We start from the raw sequence: 12,760 nt of genomic DNA on the forward strand, positions 1-12,760 counted from the left end.
ATCATCTCAAGTGTAGCTCTTGTTCAAGGGCTAAAACACAATTTACTCTCTGTCAGTCAGATCTGTGACAGAGGATATCATGTTGATTTCTATGAAGAACACAGTGAGATAGTAAGCAAGTCAACAGGCAAGGTGGCAGTGATTGCTCACAGACATGGAAATATTTATGAAATCCACTTGCCTACAAACTCTGAAGGAAAAGCAATTTGCCTATCTACAAGAATCTCTGCAGAAGAAAGTTGGAAATGGCATAAGAAGATCTCACATCTCAATTTCAACTCCATAAATGAGCTTATAAAGAAAAAGCTTGTAAGAGGACTCCCTGAATCACTACTCACTTCAGATGGTCTACGTGATTCATGTCAAAAGGCCAAGCAGAGAAAGACATCCTTCAAGAGTAAGACTGAATTCTCAATAAAGAAACCATATTATCTTCTACATGTTGATCTATTTGGACCAGTTAATGTACCATCCATTGCAAGGAAGAAATATGCTCTTGTCATTGTTGATGAGTATACCAGATACACTTGGGTATATTTTCTTCACTCTAAAGATGAAACAGCTCTGCATCTGATGGATCATGTGAAACAACTGGACCATGGATCTGAAGACAAAGTAAAGATCATTAGAAGTGATAATGGAACTGAGTTCAGAAATTCAACAATGGAAGAGTTCTGCAAAGAAAGAGGTGTAGTACAACAATTTTCTGCACCTGGTACACTACAGCAAAATGGTGTAGTTGAAAGGAAAAACAGGACTCTAATAGAAGCTGCCAGAACTATGCTTGATGAGGCTAAATTACCTACTTATTTCTGGGCAGAAGCTGTTCAAACAGCTTGTTTCACTCAAAATGCAACTCTGATTAATAAACATGGCAAGACCCCATATGAGATGGTGAAGAAAAAGAAGCCAAATCTGAAGTATTTTCATGTATTTGGGTGCAAATGCTTTGTTTTGAAGACTCATCCAGAACAGCTTACCAAGTTTGATTTAAAAGCTGATGAAGGCATTTTTGTAGGTTATCCTCTGACAACAAAGGCCTTCAGAGTCTATAATCTGAGAACCAAGGTGATCATGGAATCCATACATGTGTCATTTGATGACAAAAGAATTATGGGTTTAGCAGATATGGATGATCATGAAGAACTGCATTTTGAAAATGAGGAAATATTCTCTGATTCGACAAACTCTGATGAACAGTCAAACTCTGACTGTAAACAAAATACAGCAAACTCTGGTGAAAATTTACAAGTTCATGATGATGAAGCACATGTTGAGGGGGAGCATCAGAATGTTTCAGACTCTACCCAAGACTCATCAGAGAATGCTGACTCAAACTCATCAGAGAATACTGATTCAAACTCTGATAGCACAAATGCAGGGGGAGCTACAGAGAATAATCAACAGAATCAGGAGAGCATGGATCAAGGGGGAGGATCCAATGATGAAAGTAGCCAACTTCCACAAGCTAGGAAGTGGACAAAATCTCATACACCTGACTTGATAATTGGAAATCCAGAAGCAGGTGTGCAAACAAGGACAGCTACAGCAAATGAGTGTTTACATCATTGCTTTCTGTCACAAACAGAACCTAAGAAAGTGGAGGAAGCTCTTCAAGATGCTGACTGGATTCAAGCAATGCAAGAAGAGCTAAATGAGTTTGAGAGAAATAAAGTCTGGACCCTAGTACCAAGACCTAAAGATAGATCCATAGTTGGTACAAAATGGGTTTTCAGAAACAAAACTGACAGTGAGGGTGTCATTACAAGGAATAAAGCAAGACTTGTTGCAAAAGAGTATTCACAACAGGAAGGTATTGACTATGATGAGACATTTGCCCCAGTTGCAAGATTGGAGGCAATTAGAATCTTTCTGGCTTATGCTGCTCACAAGAAATTCAAGGTAGTCCAGATGGATGTCAAGAGTGCTTTTATGAATGGAAAACTGGATGAAGAGGTATATGTTGAACAACCTCCAGGATTTGTGGATCCAAAGCATCCAGACTATGTCTACAGGTTGGACAAAGCTCTCTATGGACTAAAGCAGGCTCCAAGGGCATGGTATGAAACTCTAGCTCAATTTCTTCTTGAAAGTGGATTCACTAGAGGTACCATAGACAAAACCTTGTTTTATTTGAATCATGGAAATGATCTGCTTTTAGTCCAAATCTATGTTGATGATATCATTTTTGGTTCCACGAATGCTAAACTCTGTCAAAGATTTGCCAAGCTCATGCAGTCTAGATACCAAATGAGCATGATGGGGGAACTCAGTTATTTTCTGGGTTTACAAGTTAAACAGACTGAAGATGGGATTTTTATAAATCAAGCCAAGTATACCAGAAATCTCTTGAAGAAATTTGGTATGCAAGACAGTTCAGCTGCAACTACCCCTATGGCAACAGCAACCAAGCTAGACAAAGATACTGGTGCATCAGTGGATATCACAAACTATAGAGGAATGATTGGATCATTGCTTTATCTGACTGCAAGTAGACCAGACATAATGTATGCCACATGTCTATGTGCAAGATTTCAGGCAGATCCAAGAGAGCCTCATCTGATTGCAGTAAAGAGGATATTCAGATATCTCAAGGGAACCACATCATTGGGATTATGGTATCCTAGAGAATCAGATTTTAGTCTAATTGGATACTCTGATGCAGATTTTGCAGGTTGCAAAATTGACAGGAAAAGCACAAGTGGGAGCTGTCAATTTCTAGGTGGAAGACTTGTTTCTTGGTACAGCAAGAAGCAAAAGTCAATATCAACATCAACAGCAGAGTCAGAGTATATAGCAGCAGGCAGCTGCTGTGCTCAAATTCTTTGGATGAAGAATCAATTGTTGGACTATGGGTTATCCTTTTCTAAAATTCCTATTTATTGTGATAACCAAAGTGCTATTGCTATGACAGGAAACCCAGTTCAACATTCTCTGACAAAGCACATCAGTATAAGATATCATTTTATAAGGGAGCATGTGCTGTAAGGAACCATTGAACTTCACTTTGTTCCCACTGAACAGCAGCTAGCATACATATTCACCAAACCACTAAGTGAAGTAACCTTTACAAGGCTGGTGAATGAGCTAGGAATGATATCAGGAACTGAGTAAACATAATGGTCAGATCTTTCAAGTTTAAATTGTCAAATTACCATATGTATTGCTCACAAATTTGCCATAATATACTCTGATTGTTAAACTCTGATGACATTCTCTGATGATATACTCTGTTTGTTATACTCTGATGACATTCTCTGACAATATTCTCTGACGTTTGTAAACTCTGAATCTTGATAAATGATCTCATTTTATTTTCTCTGAGACAAATCACCTGTGAAGATACTATGAAGCATGATTTAAAATTAGTAATCATAAATCTAATTGAGCTCTTTTATCTTGATCTCAATTCTGTGCTACTAATTTTCACTAAATGCATGTTGATATCATTGAGACTCTATTACTTCACATATCTTAATTATAAGTGAGACTGATTAATTTGAATTTTCTCTCATCAATTAGACAGTGATTATAAACTCTGATGTTTTTGTTACCTAAGCCAAAACACCCCTGAAAAATAAGCATGGTACTCCTTTGAGATCTTAGATGTCTATATGACAGTGACTGGGAAGAACCAAACATTTGCTGGTATTAAGTAATTGCTAAGATTTTATAATCTATGGTGACCAGTCACAATCTCTGATTACTGGAGAAATACTGATGCAATATTATATTTAAAGGTCGTGCCTCACTTACATTGAGAAGCGTCCTGACTGAAAAAAAAAAAAAGAAAAAAAAAGGGGGTAGTTTCTTTTATTTTTCTTCATCAGAGTATGTCCTATGTCTATGTCTTGAGAGTTTGCATAAATTATTTTTGTCTACCTTATAATTACGAAATTGTGAAATTCTATAGTCTCTGATTTAACATGTCCGCACACACATATTTCACAAGCACATTATTGAGCTATGGATTTTATGACAAAATCTGATTTATTGATGAATATTCTGAAAATTATGTCTTTATTCTGAGGTATTTAGAAATTTATTTTCTTTGATTTAAATCTCAGAGTTCAAAATTCGAGAGATTTGATCTTGATTTTTTTTAAATCTTGTACATCTCAGGAGTTCAAATATTCAGAGAATATGAAGAGAGTGTTACAAACGGCTGTATTGTTAGTGGACTTACATGAAAAACATTTTAATAGGAGAACGTGTAATCAGCATTTATAACTGCACATGTTTTACTACGCTCATGATTATTACTCTCTTTTCTCCATGCCACTAACTCTCATCTACCAGTTAAAATCTGACAGGTGTACAGCTGAACAAAAACCCAAGCGTGAACAGCTAAACAAAATCTGAAGAGTTTATCACATCAGATTTTATTGCCAATTATTCACTTATACACCTCATTTTACACACACTCTCTCCACAAACTCTTAATCTTTTCTCTCTGCAATTCAAATCTTCTCGTACACACTTTCTCAAACACCTTCCTCCTTTACAAACTCTGATCTAATGGCTACTTCAGCTTTTACCTTTGCAGGTGTGGAATTTGTACCAAACAATCATGCAGCCATTCTTGACACCACTGATGTTCCAAGGGATTATCATCCCATTCAGCAATTCCTGGCACAGAGTGCCCTGGCCACTGCCCTTACAGCTCCTGCCAGACTCTCTGGAAGCCAAATCATCACTTTCTGGAGAACGGGGCATTATGACAATGGTGGTGAAGCTGGGTCACCATCCATTGTATTTGAGTATGACGGAGCGGAGTATGCTGTCACTCCAGCCACCGTCCGAGCAGCACTCAATCTGCCAGAGCATGCTGCTTACATTACCAATGGAGATGCAAATCTCAGAACTATGATGATTGATTTGGGCTACTATGACTCTCTAGATAAATTGGGTCAATTAAAGCGTCCAGGACTCAGAAAGGAGTGGAGCTTTTTCTTTGACTGCATTACCAGGGCCTTCCAAAAGAAATCTACAAACTGGGATGCCATACCAATGGACATGCTGCAGATTGGGTATTCTCTAATCTATTCTACTAATTTTGATTTTGGTAGACTAGTTATTAGAAATATTGGTGAAAGAATGCATGAAAATCGTAAGATTATATATTTTTCACGATTCTGCCAATTGCTGTTTAATGCCACTGTTGGAGAAGTGGCTTTTGATGCTGCAGATGAGATCAAACCTTTTAAACTTCATAAAAGGGTTTTCAAAGATCTCATATCTAAAGATGAGAAGAGACCAGTTCTCAGGCCTCTACAAATTCCAGCTCCATTGAGAGCTAGGCTTCAAGCACCACAACAACAGCCTCAACCCCAACCACACCATCCAGTATCTCCTGCAGCCACCAGACAACCCAGATCATCAACACCAAAAACATCAAGGGCTACAAAGTCTGATGCAGCCCCCTCCGCTAAGAAGACCAGAACCTCTGTTGCTACACAAGTTCTGAAGTCAAACTCTGATGTGCCAGCAAACTCTGACAGAGTTCCTCCTGTAAACTCTGATACAGTCTCTAAGACTTTAAACACTGAAGCTGCTTCTCCACCAAAGCAGAAAAGAAGGAGACTGGTTGCAGCCTATGATTATGATGATCTTGAACCTGCACATGCACCAAACTCTGAACCTTCTCCTACACCAAACTCTGAACCCTCACAGGCCAGTCCTCAGCCAAAGACAGCTAGATTTAAGAGAAGGGCTCACAAGCCTAAGAGGGCAAAGGTGCTCATTACTGAGATCACAGACTTTACTGTTGATGAAGAGCAAACACCAATCACCACTATTCCAGAATCTTCTCAAGCTCTGATGGTGCATCCTCTTCAAGCTGTTCCAATCTCTGCTGTTACAACATCTACTACATCATCTGAAGTAGATGAAGAGATAAGATGTGAGGAACAACCTACAGCTGAAGCTGAGACAACAGTGTCTGATTCTCAAATTCCAATATCTGATCATGGACCCTCCACTCCAATTCCTCAATCTCCATTGAAGTTTCCTGAGGGTGCCATCATTCATGACACAGCACCTGAAAATTACAAGTCAGATGCTGTCATTGAAGACTCTGATAAGGTAGCTTTGGAAGCACTGCAATCTCTTGCTAAGGCTGGTGAAGAGCCTAGCAAATCACAGTCTGAAGCTCAAGAAAAATTTGTTCAAGATCTCGTTGAGAAAGTTGTTGATCCTGCATCTGATGATGATGAGGATGATGAAAGTTCAGATGATGACAATGATGATGAAGTCCCTTTGTCTCATCAACAACAAAAGTGGGAGTCTACCAGCCAATATAATGCCAGGCTGCAAACTCTGAACACAAACTCTGAGCCACTTCCCAGGGATCTTCAGGTTGATCCACTAAATGAAGTATGGGATAAACTCTGGCTGAGTCACCAGCATTCTCTGGAGCCAGCAAAAGCTGAAGATTTCCTATCTATGGCAGAGAATAAAATCACAAACTCTGATGTCATGTCAAGCCTCAAAGCTACAGTTCTTTATCTGAAGACATTTCATCCTGCTCATGCTCAGACATCTAAGTCTGTAGATAGTCTCAGAACAGAGGTAGCCAGTTTCAAAGAAACTCAAAATATGGACAAGAAAAGGCACTTGTTACCTCTAAAGGAAGATATGAAGAAGCTGGTGTCTGCAAATCAATCTCTGGAACAGAGAATGTCCACCATTGAGTCTACTCAAGAGAAAATGTCCAAACAGCTTGAAGCTATCCAATCTTCACTTTCTCTGATAACTTCAATACTGATTCCTGATGAGGATGATGTCAAAAAGGGGGAGAGAGTAGCACAGGTCAAATGCAAGTCTACTTCTCAAACTCTGAAGAGAAAGAAAAATGATGATGATGATGATGTGGATGACTTTACGAAGATCAAAAGATTTCAAGATGCAACTGGTGGAAGAGTTTCAAACTCTGACAGTTTAAAACAGTCTAAGCAAAGCTCAAAGTCTGCTCTAGATCCAACTCATAATGTCACATCTGGATCAAAACAAAGACCAGTGGCTGGATGATAAGTGGTATTTATACACACTTATAGGCCTTCATTTCCACTTAAATTGGTTGATTGTACTTAAGTGTTTAGTGTCTTTTGATGTGTTTTTATTGTTTTTCTGTGCAGGTCACGAGTTGAGGTGATGAAGTGATTTTCTATCATTTTAGGTTGGTTTTGGTGCATTATTTGCAAGAATAGAGAATTGTTGATTCACCGCGACTTGGGATTTTCTGGGTATTATCTTCTACAAACCCTCACGAGAGCACACTCGTCCACTAGAGCTATCTAGGGGTTTAAAGGGCTTGTTGCATATGCTAAATGCAACCGTGATCACCTACGGAAGTGGTACTAGAAGCGAGGAAGGACATGCACGCGAGAACGAGCGAGAAACGAAGAAACGGGGCTGCCATCACAGACAGTAGCGCGCCCGCGCTACTTGACAGCGCGCCCGCGCTATCCACTGGGACAACTAGCGCGCCTGCGCTAGTTTAGCGCGGCCGCGCCCAGCAGAAGTTCCCCGGGCCGATTTTTACAGCTTTTTAGCGGATTTTCGCAGCGGTCGAGGCCCGGTTGACTTGGTCAATGTATTTTTATTTCTCGTGTGTAAAACCCTAGCCTCGGAGAAGTAGTTTTAAAAAAAAAAAAGAAGAGAGAACAATATCGTAGTTAAGTATTATTCATTCAAGCACATTATCAGTTTGTATTAGATCGTTCTTCGCGAGGAAGTGACAGTTTCGAGCGAGATCGTGAACATCAAATCTGTAACGTGTGATCTTTATTATTAATTCAAGCATTTTTATTCCATTTAATTCTTGTCTTTATTCTATCATGTTTTCATTAGAACCCATGATGTCGATTGGTTCGATTATGAACTAACCGCCTTCATGGGATTCTAATGGATTTATCGATGTAATCTAGTATCGAATATTAATTACTTGATTGTGTGACGTACGTTGATTTCTTTGCATGAGCCGTGCTTATTCTTCTTAGGAGTGTAGCTAACTTCTAAGTTGTTTGTTAATTCTTTCTGAAGCGAGAGTGGATGATTGAATTTAGAACTATGCCATGTAAACATAGGATTATGTGAATGAAACATAATTTGTGGTAGACTTGAACTATTTTTATCACCCTGTGTAATCACGATAGATGACTTGCTATTTAAACCTCTCTGCTTACACTACCGCTATAGAGATATAAGGTCTGAGCTTTGTTGGTGTCTATGAGATTTCTGTCTTAATTGCGGATTTTGATTGGTATGATACGTGTGCAACGAGAGTTGGCATGTATTACTTTCGTGTTGTCTGATTAGGATCAACAGTCGCATGTTAATCAGTAATTTCAATTCTAGATGAATTCGATAATGAAGTTAGAATCCCATGTGTTTTCCTATTCTGAATTTGATTAGTAATTTTAGTTATTAGTATAAAAGAAACCATCCTTGTTAATTGTCTTAGCAGTGATAATTGATCATACATTGTTGCATAGGTGCGTATTCTTAATTCACCAGTCTCTGTGGGATCGAACTTAATATATTACTTGTGATCACGTGCGCTTGCGTGTAGATTTCACCGAACAAGTTTTTGGCGCCGCTGCCGGGGACTCGGTGTTAATTAATTAGTTTACGTACTTGTCATCAGTGTGCATTAAAATTCACTGACTAGGATTCTAATCTCTTCTCACTTTTCTTCTTTTCTTTATTTCAGGTACTTGGGTCGCGTTTATGCAAACACGTTCTCAAACCCGTAAAAGAAAAGCAATTGATTCATCTTCATCTTCATCTTCTGATTCTGAAACAATGACAGAACCTGAAGCACAACCAGACAGTAAGGCATTGAAGGATTTCTCTATGCCAAAAATCGATGATATCCAATCAAGCATTGTCAGGCCTGCAATCGCAGCCAAAGCCTTTGAAATCAAACCAGGAACTATTCAAATGGTCCAGAACTCGGTACAGTATGGGGGTTCTCCTACTGAAGACCCCAATATGCATATACGGAATTTTATAGAGATCTGTGACACTTTCAAATTTAATGACGTCTCTGATGAAGCTGTGAAGCTAAGGCTTTTCCCATTTTCACTGAGAGATAAAGCTAAGGGATGGTTACATTCTTTACCACCTGGTTCGATTACTACATGGGAAGATCTAGCTCAGAAATTTCTCACTAAATTCTTCCCCATGGCAAAGACTGCTGCACTACGAAATGCTCTATCTCAATTCTCTCAACAATCAGGAGAAACATTCTGTGAAGCCTGGGAGCGATATAAGGAGATGCTAAGGAAGTGTCCCCATCATGGCATGCCGGATTGGATGCAAATAAACAGTTTCTATAATGGTCTAGGACCTCAATCCAGACCTATGCTTGATGCTGCTTCTGGAGGTGCATTATGGGCTAAGAGTTATGAAGAAGCTTATGATCTTATTGAAATGATGGCTGCTAATGAATATCAGAACCCTACTCAAAGACTTACTCAAGGGAAGGTAGCCGGAATTCTTGATCTTGACACGTCTACAGCTATAGCAGCTCAACTTAAGGCTCTCACGATGAAGGTCGATTCTCTGGCTCACCAAGGAATTCAACAGCCAATCTCTATTTGCGAATTATGTGCTGGTACTCATGCTACCGATCAGTGTGCCATTTCTAGTGAATCAGCACAATTTGTGAGCAACTTTCAGAGAGGTCAACAGCCTGCTCCAGCTACTTACCATCCTAACAACCGAAATCATCCGAATTTCAGCTGGAGTAATAATCAGGGCTATAATCAGCCTCAACAAGGATTTCAACAGGGACCTAAACAGTACAGTCAGGCTGGGGCTTCACAACAGTATGCAACTAAACAGCCATATCACCCTCCGGGATTTCAGAATCATGGGCAAACAACTAACGAAAGGTCTGACATGGAAGAGCTAAGACTCATGTACAAGAGTCAAGCAGTAACTTTAAAAGCCTTGGAGACACAAGTCGGTCAGTTGGCTAACGCTCTATTAAGCAGACCACAGGGGAATCTCCCTAGTGATACAGAGGTACCAGGTAAGAGGGACCCTAAGGAGCAAGTCCAATCCATTACGCTGAGATCTGGAAAAACTACAACAGGGCCTACCTCAACATTAGTACAAGATCGGGATGATGAACCGCAAGAAATTCCAGCAGAACTTCCTTCGAATACAAATAGCATAAAACCTACTGTTGAAATGGACAAGGCTATTCCTACTGCTGCTCCAGTATCAAAGCCATTATATCCACCACCTCCGTTTCCTAGGAGTTTAAAAAAACAGCAGCTGGATAAACAATTTGGTAAATTCCTTGAAGTTTTCAAAAAGCTTCACATCAACATTCCGTTTGCTGAAGCACTCGAGCAAATGCCTAGCTATGCCAAGTTCATGAAGGGTATTCTTTCGAAAAAGCTAAAGCTTGAGGAGTTAGAGACAGTAGCTCTAACAGAGGAATGTAGCGCTGTGCTTCAACAAAAATTACCACCTAAGCTGAAAGACCCGGGAAGCTTTACTATTCCTTGCACTATTGGGAAGTTCTCTTTTGATAAGTGTCTGTGCGATTTGGGAGCTAGCATCAATCTGATGCCTCTATCGATCTTCGCACAACTTGGCCTGCCAGAGCTCAAGCCGACAAACATGTCTTTACAGCTGGCTGATCGTTCGATCACATATCCGAGGGGTATAATTGAAGATGTGCTGGTCAAGGTTGATAAATTAATATTTCCAGCCGACTTTGTGATTCTTGATTTTGAAGAAGACAAAAGAATTCCTATCATCTTGGGCAGACCCTTCTTAGCCACCGGACAAACCTTGATCGATGTACAAAAAGGAGAACTTACAATGAGAATACAAGATCAAACGGTCTCGTTCAACGTATTCAATGCAATGAAATTACCAACCGATGAGGAATCTTGTTTCAGTATGTATGTACTTGATACTACGGCAGAAGCTAATAGCCATCGGGTTTTACAGAATGATGCATTGGAAGCAATCCTTACCAATGATGAGGAATTGGACAGTGAAGAAGAATTGGAAGAAATCCATCACCTTAACTCATCACCTTGGCGTAGGAATTTTGAACCACCTATCGAATCTCTTGGCTTGGAAGAACAAAAGGAAGATCATAAACCACTACAACCATCAGTGATCGAAGCACCTAAACTTGAACTTAAACCGCTACCGGATCACTTGAGGTATGCTTTTCTTGGTGAATGTTCTACTCTTCCTGTTATTATTGCAGCTAACTTGTCAGGTGAGGAAGAGGAAAAACTTTTGAGGGTGCTAAGGGAATTCAAAACAGCAATTGGGTGGACTATAGCTGATATCAAGGGAATCAGTCCATCATTTTGTCAACACAAAATTCTCATTGAAGAAGGGAGCAAACCTTCAGTAGAACAACAGAGAAGGTTAAATCCTATCATGAAGGAAGTTGTAAAGAAAGAAATTCTTAAATGGCTCGATGCAGGTATCATATATCCAATTTCAGACAGCTCATGGGTGAGTCCGGTACAATGTGTGCCTAAAAAAGGAGGCATGACAGTAGTAGCCAACGAAAAAGGTGAACTCATCTCAACTAGAACTGTCACTGGTTGGAGGATTTGCATGGACTACAGAAAGCTGAATAAAGCTACAAGAAAGGATCACTTCCCTCTGCCATTCATTGATCAGATGCTTGATAGGTTGGCTGGCCATGAGTTCTATTGCCTGTTAGATGGGTATTCTGGCTATAATCAGATTGCTATTTCTCCGGAGGATCAAGAAAAGACAACCTTTACATGTCCTTATGGTACATTTGCATTTCGAAGAGTACCTTTTGGCTTATGTGGTGCACCAGCCACTTTTCAAAGGTGCATGATGGCAATATTCTCAGAGATGATCGGCATCAACGTGGAGGTATTCATGGACGACTTCTCTGTATTTGGAACATCTTATGACGAATGCCTCACGAATCTGAGAATGGTTCTTAAGCGATGTGTGGAAACTAATCTGATTCTCAATTGGGAAAAATGCCATTTCATGGTGCAAGAAGGAATCATATTGGGACATAAAGTATCCGCCAAAGGACTAGAAGTTGATAAAGCAAAGGTAGAAACAATTAAAAATCTTCCCCCACCACTCTCGGTTAAGGGCATCCGAAGCTTCCTTGGTCATGCAGGTTTCTATCGGAGGTTCATCAAGGACTTCTCAAAAATTTCCAAACCTCTTTGCAATCTGTTAGAGAAAGACATTCCATTCAAATTTGATGAAAAGTGCTTGGAAGCATTTGAAATTTTGAAAAAGAAATTGACATCAGCACCTATCATCACTGCACCTGATTGGAGTAAACCATTCGAATTAATGTGTGATGCCAGTGATTATGCTGTAGGAGCCGTATTGGGCCAGCGTACAAGTAATGTGTTTCATGTTATCTATTATGCTAGCAAAACATTAAATGATGCACAATTGAACTACACTACTACTGAAAAAGAACTTCTAGCTATTGTCTTTAGCTTTGAGAAGTTCAGGTCTTATCTTCTTGGAACAAAGGTAGTGGTATATACTGATCATGCAGCCATTCGGTATCTCATCTCAAAGAAGGATTCTAAACCAAGACTAATTCGCTGGGTTCTATTACTCCAAGAGTTTGATGTCGAAATTAAAGATCGGAAGGGCACAGAAAATCAGGTAGCAGATCATTTATCCCGACTAGAAGATCACAGCAAACAACTTACCGACAGCACTCTAATTAATGAATTCTTCCCAGATGAACAGTTGTTTG

At 39.6% G+C, this 12,760-nt stretch overlaps 1 non-coding gene across 1 annotated transcript; it reads right to left on the bottom strand.

The window, feature by feature from the left end:
* Nucleotides 1–9,201: 9,201 nt before the first annotated feature.
* LOC135150024 (small nucleolar RNA R71) lies at nt 9,202–9,308 on the bottom strand. Its single transcript, XR_010288379.1, has one exon. It is a non-coding gene; the product is annotated as a small nucleolar RNA R71 (small nucleolar RNA).
* Between the last annotated feature and the right edge of the window lie 3,452 nt (nt 9,309–12,760).

Source organism: Daucus carota, chromosome 1 (assembly GCF_001625215.2).
Source record: "Daucus carota subsp. sativus chromosome 1, DH1 v3.0, whole genome shotgun sequence".
NCBI lineage: Eukaryota > Viridiplantae > Streptophyta > Magnoliopsida > Apiales > Apiaceae > Daucus > Daucus carota.